Raw genomic sequence first — 10,411 nt, 5'->3', positions numbered from 1 at the left:
AGACTTGTGGTGATCATTTCATGATATTTACAAATATTGAGTCATTTTGTTGTATACCTGGAACTAATATAATGGTATATGCCAATTATACCTCAATAATTTTTAAAACATTTATTTATAAAGAGGGATTAGAAGATGACAGTTAATGACTAGAAGCTAAGGAGAAGAACTGCTATTTTAGAAAAGTAAATCCTTTGAAGAAAATATTAGTTTGTGGGTTTTTTTATAGAGGTGGTTTTTATGCTTGATGACCCTCTAGAAACTATCAGTACATTTTTTCATGATTCTAACCCATATCTTTACAATGGCATTAAAATCCATTTATAAGATCATGTAAGAAACTTTAGAAGTCAGCTCATCCTATCTCATAAAATAAACTGAACCTCAGAGAATGTGTTATGTTATCTGTAATTTACTTATATTAAATATTATAATATATAACATATATGTTAAATATATATTAAAATATTTCAGATTAGAAAGTTTTGTATATGTGTGTTATTTAATTTTAGTGTAAACCTTGGCGGCTATTAGTTAATGTTTTAGTTACTCTAATAAGAATTATATACTCAAGGGTGGTTTGTTAGTGTCTGAGAAATTGTAATCAATAGTTCATATTCCAGTAGCAGCTACAAGAACTTCAGCTATCTCTATCTCCAATCAATACTTGAAGACTGTTAAATATGGCTAGATGTTAGATATGGTTTTTCATGTTTGAAATGAGTGGTGTCAAGATATGTGATTTGGCTAGAGTATTGTATGTATTGTACAGGCATCTCCATGCCTGACCAAGAGATGAGAATCGTGAGTGATGTTATGGGCTTAGGATTTATTCAGTCTTTTTCTCCCCATTTAGTGAAAGATCCTGTTACCTGATTCCAACTAGTAGGTGAATTACAAATATTCTGACTAGAATCCTGCTTGCTAGAATATTATCTTACTCACCTAAAGTACACCTTTCATGCAAAGTGTTTGGCAAAGTGTCTAAAAAGATCAAGAGCTGGGACTTTGTTGAGCATGCAAGTTGTATGACTGGTTTTGCCTGCTTGTTCATAAATATTTGAGCATGTGACATTTAAATGTGGGATTTGCTTTCATTGTAGCACACTCCTTGGTAGTAAGGTTTAGGGAAGGAATATATGACCCATCTCTCACTGTTGGAGGTTGCTGATATCTGCCCCTCACCCTACTGTCCTGGGTATTTAAAAATAATGGCTATAAGAAATGTTGTTGGGATAATTGGCTATCCATTTGAGAAAAATAATATTCCAACCCCACATATTTGTCTTTCTCTGGCTGACTTATTTCACTTAGCATAATACCCTCAATGTATTATGAGGTATTAGCATAATATTTTCCTCTCTAATTTAAAATGCCATCGTTTTCATTAACTAAATTCTAATAGATAGATAGAATTATCTATCTTATCTCTGCTGCGTCACTAATTTCTCCTCTACTGGATCATTTCCACCATGCCTTAGTATCTCTCATCTTTTTTTTTTTTTAATATGTTTTATTGATTTTTTACAGAGATTAAGGGAGAGATATAGAGAGCTAGAAACATCGATGAAAGAGAAACATCGACCAGCTGCCTCTTGCACACCCCCTACTGGGGATGTGCACGCAACTCAGGTATATGCCCTTGACCGGAATCGAACCTGGGACCTTTCAGTCCACAGACTGACGCTCTACCACTGAGCCAAACCGGTTTCGGCAGTATCTCTCATCTTAAAACACACATACACGCAAGCACAACCTTTCCTTGACACCACATTTCTCTTCGACTGCCATTCCACTTACTCCTACTCATAGAAAAACGTCTGGAAAGTTTTTCTGTATTTGCTTTTGCTGCTTCTTAACCTTCCATCCTCTCAGCATGCTCCAATCAGCCTTTTAACTTCATTCCACTGAAACTGCTCTTGTCAAAGCTATCATTGATCTCTAGCTTGCCACTTCTCTATACTCACCTTATTTGACCTCTAGGAAGTTTTCAACGTAGTTAACAACTTCCTTCTGGAAATATTTTCTTTTTTTTAAATTTAATTTAAATTCTTTATCATTGAAAGTATTACATATGTCTCCTTTTCCCCCACTGACCTCTCCCTGGCCATTCTCTCCCAACCCCAGCACATGTCCCCGCCTCCCTACTGTCTGTGTCCATGGGTTATGCTTATATGAATGCATACAAGTCCTTTGGTTGATCTCTTACCGCTTCCTCCCACCCTCCCCTGCCTTCCTTCTGAGGCTCAATGGTCTGTTCCATGCTTTTATGCAATCAATCGATGTGTTTCTTTCACATCCATATTCCTGTCTTTCCCTCTCTCTTCTATTCTCTCTGAAAATCAATGGGAAAATATCCTTGGGTGAGGATTTAAAAAATAAAGGTAGGGTCTACATCCTCTTCCCTTGACTATGAGTGGGGTTATGACTGCTTTTACTGGCAGTGGCTGGTATAAAATGGTGGACAAGGGGGGAGAGGGGGAAAGGAACAATTGTAATAATATGAACAATAAAAATTTATTTAAAAAAAAATGGTGGACGTGATACAGTATGACTTCTGAGGCTAGGTCATAAAAGCCACTTTGCTCACTGCAACATTTTCTGGAAATTCTGATCAGCTATGTGTGAAGTCTGATTACTCTGAGGTTGCCATGCTAGGGAGGCCACGTGTAGATGCTCCAGTTAACTGCCCCAGCCTACAAGTACAAAGGTCCTGTGCTACGGACTAAATATTAAGAATGCAGAAATAAATGAGGCAAGGTCCCTGCCTTCAAGATTTCCTGCTATATACGACTTCAAGATAAAAATTTAATTGTCTTCTCCCCAAAAAACATATTGCTTTGGTATCAGGGAGACTTCTCATTCTCCTATTCCTTCTCTTCCTCATGCTTTTCCTCAACCTCTTTCTCCATCTTTCCCATCTCCACCTGCTTCTCTGGCTCACTCTTGCAGTCCTATCACCTAGCACAGGGTCTGCATCACTATAGGTAGGTATTCAATAAATAATTGCTGACTAAATCAAGTAACACACAAATCAATAAATACCTTCACATAACTTGATAGATTCTAAGGAACTACAAAAGTCTTCTGACCTTACATTTTCATCATCTCAAACATTCTTGAACACCTCCAGAGCCGGAGCTCACTACTTCCTGAGAACCCCACTGTCCCAAGTCTTTTTAAAATTAGTTGCTTTCACCCAGCTAGTGTGGCTCAGTGGATTGAGCATTGTCTCATGCATCAAGAGGTCACTGGTTGGATTCCCAATCCAGGCACATGTTTCCAGCTCAATCCCATAGAGGGCATGCAGGAGGTCGATGTTTCTATCTCTCCCTCTCCCTCTCTATCTAAAAATCAATTTTAAAAAATAAAAATAAGTAAAAAATAATAAAATTAGCTATTTCCCACAACCTACAGATAAAGAAGGCTTGTTCAGAACTGGAGAGGAAGTCAAAAGGATTGGGCATTATTTTAACCTTTTAGAAGTTACAGCTACTCTGTTAGGTACTTTCTATTCATTATTTTCTTTGATCCTCTCAATAATCCTATGAAGCAGCCGAGACCCGTTTGGCTCAGTGGATAGAGCGTCAGCCTACGGATTGAAAGGTCCCAGGTTCAATTCCTGTCAAGGGTTTGTACCTTGGTTGCAAGCACATCCCCAGTAGGGGGCGTTCAGGAGGCAGCTGATTGATGATTCTCTCATGGATGTTTCTAACTCTATCCCTCTACCTTCCTCTCTGTAAAAAACCAATAAAATATATATATATTTAAAAATAATAATAATCCTATGAAGCAATTACTGTCATCTCCATTTTATAGACGAGGAAACTGAAGTTCAGAGAGGTGAGGTGACTTAATGTCACATGGCTTATAGAATTGAAATTTTAAAATAACAATATATAGTTGGAATTCTAGTCCAGGTTTATCTTATTCCCTAATTCGTGTCTTTTTTTTTCTCTTGTCTTGAAGAGGAGAGAGAGAAATCACTTGTCCTAGCTTAAAAGTGTAGTATAAATGAAGGCTGAAAGTAGAAGCAAACATACCAATTGATTTGCTAGTCAAAGCCTCATACTTTTGCCCTCCTTACTAGCTCTGCCATCTCATTGACAGAAATGGCAAATTCAGATATAGCTGCCAAATTTCTCTATCCCTGGCTCCTAGAGCATGAACATGTAAAAAGCTGCCAGCAAAATACAAGAGAGGCCACTTGTAGTCAACATTGTACTTTAGGTTTTGCAAGGGCTATTAAATGAGGATATAAAAGAAAAAGCATTCATATTGGAAAAGAAGAAGTAAAACTATATTTACAGACAACAGGATTTTACATATAGAAAACACTAAAAAATACCCACACACAACTAAACTGCTAGAGGTAATTAATTCAGTGAGACTGTAGAAACAAGATTAATATTAAAAAACCATGTTTTGCCTGGCCCGTGTGGCTCAGTGGTTGACTGTCAATCCATGAACCAACAGGTCCCCAGTTCAATTCCCGATCAAGGCACATGCCCAGGTTGTAGCTCAATCCTCCATGGGGGACATGCTGCTGAATGTTTCTTTCTCATCAATGTTTCTATCTCTCTATCCCTCTCCCTTCCTCTCTATCTAAAAAAAAAAAAAAAAGAAGCAATAAAAACATATTTTAGTCCTAACCAGTTTGGCTTAGTGGATAGCATGTCAGCCTTCAGACTCAAGGGTCCCAGATTTGATCCCGGTCAAGGGCATGTACCTTGGTTGCGGGCACATCCCCAGTAGGGGGTATGCAAGAGGCAGCTGGTTGATGTTTCTCTCTCATCAATGTTTCTGACTATTTCTTTCCCTTCCTCTCTGTAAAAAATCAATAAAATATATATATTTTTTAAAAACATGTTTTAAAAACAAGTCAGTTGTTTTGAATAATCCAAAATGAAATTAAGAAAACAATTCCACCCTAGCCAGTTTGGCTCAGAGAATAGAGTGTCGCCTGCAGACTGAAGGGTCCCAGCTTCAATTCCAGTCAAGGGCACATGCCCAGGTTGTGGGCTGAATCCCCAATAGGGGGCATGCAGGAGGCAGCTAATCAATGATTCTTGTTCATCATCAATGTTTCTATCTCTCTCGCCCTCTCCCTTCTTCTCTGAAATGAATAAAAAATATTTTTTTTTTTAAAAGAAAACAATTGCAATTACATAGCACCATGAAGAATAAAATACTTAGGAGTAAATTTAACAAAAAAAGTGTAAGATTTGTTCTCTGAAAACTACAAAACATTGTTGAAAGAAATTAAAGATAACCTAACTAAATGGAATATATCCCGTGTTGATGGATTGGAATACTTATTAATATTGTTAAGATGGCACTATTTCCCAAACTGATCAATAGATTCAATACAATTCCTATCAAAATTCCAACTGCCTTTTGGGGGCAGCAATAGACAAGCTGATCCTAACATTCATATGCAAATACAAGAGACCCAGAATAACCAAAACAATATTGAAAAAGAAGAACAAAGTTGGAGGACTTATACTTCCTGATTTCTTTTTTTAAGAAGGAAAGTGTTCCCACTTTCTTTTAAAAATATATATATATTTTTATTGAATTCAGAGATGAAGGGAGGAGAGAGAGAGAAACATCAATGATGAGAGAGAATCGCTGATGGGCTGCCTCCTACAACCGCCCCACTGGGGATAGAGCCCACGGTCTGGGCTTGTGCCCTAACGGGGAATCAAACCATGACCTTCTGGTTCATAACCATTGAAAGACACTGACTAGGCAATATACTTCCTGATTTCATGCTTAATACAAAGCTATAGCAATCAAGATAGTGTGATACTGCCCTGGCCTGTTTTGCTCAGTGGATAGAGCATTGGCCTGCGGACTGAAGAATCCCAGGTTCCATTCTGGTCAAGGGCACATAACCGGGTTGTGGGCTCAATTCCCAGTAGGGGGCGTGCAAGAGACAGCCGATCGATGACTCTCTTCATAGATGTTTCTGTCTCTCTCACCCTCATTCTTCCTCCCTGAAATCAATAAAAATATATTTTTTAAAAAGTGTGAATTAACATAACAGTAGATATAAGATTGACAGAATAGAATTGAGTATCCAGAAATAAACCCTTACATTTACAGCTGATTGATTTTTGACAAGGGTGCTAGACCATTTGTTGGGGGAAAGAATAGTCTTCAACAAATAGTGCTTGGACAATTGGGTATCTGTATACAAAAAACTGAATTTGAGCCTCTACCTCACATTTTCTACAAAAGCTAACACAAAGTAGATAAAAAACCTAAATGTAAGAGCTAAAACTATAAAACTCTTAAAAAAACAGCATAGAAATAAATCTTTATGACTTTGAATTAGGTTTCTTAATAAACAAAAAAAGCACAAATAATCAAAAGTTGGACTTCTAAATTAAATTTTTTGGTGCTTCAAAGAACACCATAAAAAAGTAAAATGACAACCCACAATATGGGAGAGAAGTTTTGCAAATTATATATTTGATAAAGGACTTAATATCTAAAAGGTATAAAGGACTCAAACTCCTACAACTCAATAATAAAAAATATAGATTATTCAATTTTAAAAGAGGATTTGAATTGACATTTCTTCAAAGATATACAGATGGCCAATAGGCACATAAATAGATGCTCAACATCATTTGTCCTTAGGGAAATGCAAACCAAATTCACAGTGAGATAACACTTCATGCCCATGAAGATAGCAATAATAAATCTAAAAATAACAAGTGTTGACAAGAGTGTGGAAACATTAGAACCCTCATACATTGCTGATGGGAATATAAAATAGTATAACTACTATGAAAAAAAAAGTTCCTAAAAAGTTAAACAGACTTACCATATAACCCAGCAAATCTACTCCTAGGTATAAACCCAAATGTAGGAAGCAGTTATAGGGTTAAGCCTCGTATTGACCTGCTGGCAAAGCCGCAAACAAGTCCTAGCTTGGAGGGCACAGTCCTCTAAGCATCATTAAGCTTGATCTTGTAACTGCTCCCTACATCTTTCCTGGGTTGCTCCTGGGCTGTGGGAGGGGCAGCAAGTGCTGCCAAAACAAGTGAAACAAGAACATTGTAAATAACCTTGTTTGTCCCTGATTATAAATAAAGCCTCAGCTCTTTGCAGTCTGGATCTGTTCTGTGGCCTCAGCCAAGCACAGAAGACCCACTTAGACCCAGCTTTTTCTCTTTGTCTATCATTTCTCCATCCTTCATTTCCCCCCCCCCGCCCCCCCTCCCGCCCCCGCCCAGGCTCGCCAAACCCTTGGCTATGCTGGCACGGCACACCCAAAAGAATTTAAAACATACGCACACAAAAACTTGAACATGAATGTTCATAACATTAGTACTATAGCCAAAAAGTGGTAACAACCAAATGTCCATGAACTGATGAGTGGATAAGCAAAATATGGTATATCCTCAACCACAAGAGCAAGGCTGGTGATTGCGTAGGAGCAGGTGGACAGAAATTTCATTTGGATGCCAGGCGGTATCTCTTGGCAAGTTGGTCTAGTTTATTCGTGTTTAATGCAAGTCCCTGTCCTCCTCAGCCAGAGTGGCTCCTCTTCAGCTTCCACTTAAGACTTCTTTTCAATTACGGGGTCCCCAGCTAAAGAAGAAAACCCTGGCCTGATAGATCAGCTGCAAAGAAGTTTATCCTTAACTTCCAGGCGCCAGATTTGTGGAAAGTTAGTATAAGGAGAGACTGTTGAATCAGAACATGGGTAAATCAGCAGTCCAGACAAGCATTGGAGTGTCACAAGCAGTGTGGGTGGCCGGAGCCCTGCCTTCTGGCACAGTGTCCACTAGCGAGGCTCCTTTTGGCTTCATCTGGGGAGCATTCGAAAAGTTCAGTTCCATTCATAAACTTCACGGAGCAGGTCCTGGCTCTCACTCCCCAATGGGTGAGCCAAGTCCTTGTTCCCAGGTGGCTTCCGCACAGGATGTGTAAACATGCTCTGTCCTTGACAGCTCTAGTGTCCCCCCCCTCCCCGCCCCTTTTTTTCCCCCGTTAATCCTCACCCAAGGATATTTTTCCATTGACTTTCAGGAAAAGTAGAAGAGAGGGAAAGATAGTGAGAAACATCAATGTAAGAGAAACACATCAATTGATTGCCTCCTGCTCGCACCCTGACCAGGGTTGGGATTGGGGTCTACTCCTCTCTCTTGTACTGAGCTGAGATCTTGAGCTCACTGTCTCTCAAGGAACAGCAAAAGCAGAGTGGGCAGCTTTTAGCTATGGGAAAGGAGAGTAGGGAAGAGGATTAGTAACTACTGGGCACTTACTCTGTGTCAGAGACAAAGGGATATGCACATATATGATTTAACTTCCTCAAGACATCCTTAAGCCGTAGGTGAAGAGACTTGTCCCAGGTACTTGAAGTTAGTATATTGTGAAACTGGGATTTGAACTCCGGACCATTTGGTTCTAAAATCATGGCTCACTGGTTGAACGTTGACCTATGAACCAGGAGGCCACGATTTGATTTCCCATCAGGGCACATGCCCGGGTTGCAGGCTCAATCCCTAGTTTGGAGCATGTAGGGGGTAGCCAATTGATGATTCTTTCTTGTCATTGATGTTTCCAGCTCTCTTTCCCTCTCCCTTCCTCTCTAAAATCAATAAAAATATATTTAAAAATAATAATAAAATCTGTGCTCTGGAGAAGCTGGAAGTTTACGTCTACTGGACCAGTTCTAGTTCCCACTGTTTATACAACTTGCTCATTCATTCATTATTCATTCCATTAGTTTCCCTGAGTAGGCATTTGGTGCCAGGAAATATGGTAGGCAACAGAGACACAAGCCTGAATACCTGAACAAGGCATAAGCCCTGCTCTAAAGAATTTACAATGTAATAGGAGCCAGGCCTGGACTAAGACATAAGACCAGGAGCTGAGTTAATTACTCCACCAAGTGAGGTCCTGTGGTGGTTCAGCCAGATGACAAGTAGTTTTTATTTTTTAATCTGGATTTTTTCTTTATTTTTGATTAATGTATTACATATGTGTCCTTACCCCCTTTTTTGCCCTCCCCCACTCTCCCACTCATGCCCTCACACCCCTGGTGTCTGTGTCCATTGGTTAGGCTTATATGCATGCATACAAGTCCTTTGGTTGATCTCTCCCCCTTACCTCCACCCTCCTCTACCTTCCCTCTGAGATTTGAAGGACTGATCAATTCTTTCCATTTGCAACAGCATGGATGGAACTGGAGAGCATTATGCTAAGCGAAATAAGCCAGTCAGAGAAAGATAAATATCACATAATCTCACTCCTTTGTGGAATATAATGAACAACATAAACTCATGAATAAAAACAGATCCAGAGACAGCCAAGTGTTCTTTTTAATTTTTAAAAATATATTTTATTGATTTTTTTTACAGAGAGGAAAGGTAAGGGAGAGAGAATTAGAAACATCAATGAGAGAGAAACATCCATCAGCTGCCTCTTGCACACCCCCTACTGGGGATATGCCCACACCAAGGTACATGCCCTTGACCAGAATAGAACCTGGGACCCTTGAGTCCACAGACCGATGCTCTACCTACTGAGCCAAACCGGTTAGGGTAACAAGTAGTTTTTTATAGGAGACTGAGAACTCAAGGTTTGATGTAATGGGCCAAATATGTTGCCAGTTCTCTATCCATCCACCCCCACCCTGTCCTGTAGATGTGTACGGTGTGAGCAGCCACCATCAGAGGGAGCTGAGGGGGAAGTGGTATTCTGGGGCATTGCTTCTTCTCAGCCACAGCAGGAAGTGGAGGGAGGGCTCGCTGAATAGGCTGAGGTTAATGGTGTTTACTAAAACTTTGGTTTGGGAGGGCTCAGTCAGAAGGGTCTTCAGGAAGGGGCCAGTGGGTGCCTGAGTGGGAGTGAATTTTGGAGTGAGAATGTGAGTGATCAGAGTGTTTCAGAATGACAGGGTGAGAGACTGAGGCATTGCAGACCAACTGAAACTGGACTAAGTACAGTTCATACCCGGCCTGAGGCTATTTTCAGTACAAGAAACAAGCTACCGTCTCTGCTTATGGTACCAGACAGAATATGGAGAAACTCTGTTAGGAAATGGGAGCTGGAAAGGCAGCCTCAAACCAGGCTGGAAGCCACCGGCACTGTTTCCACTGTGTAGACGTGTAGAAGAAGGGAGATGGCTGCTAGGTTCCCCTCAGAACTTGACCTCTACTTGTTTTTTATTTTTTTACCCTCTTAGCTCTAAACTGGTTTGCTATTTAGTGCATAGTTCCTCCCCTTCAAATTTTCTGTCCCCTGTTATTTTTTCCAGTTAATAGCTGGTTTCACAGAGAAGTGGCATGATGCTATAGAAAGAACTTGGGAGTAGAATCCAGTCACTGGGTTAGAAGTCCCAATGCTATACCCAGGCAGGGATGGAATCAGCAGGATTAGAATGCAGGTT

The sequence above is a fragment of the Pipistrellus hanaki genome, assembly GCF_964339955.1.
Source record: "Pipistrellus hanaki genome assembly, chromosome: 2".
NCBI lineage: Eukaryota > Metazoa > Chordata > Mammalia > Chiroptera > Vespertilionidae > Pipistrellus > Pipistrellus hanaki.
The sequence above is the reverse complement of the archived record's forward strand: the minus strand, read 5'-3'. Positions refer to the sequence as shown.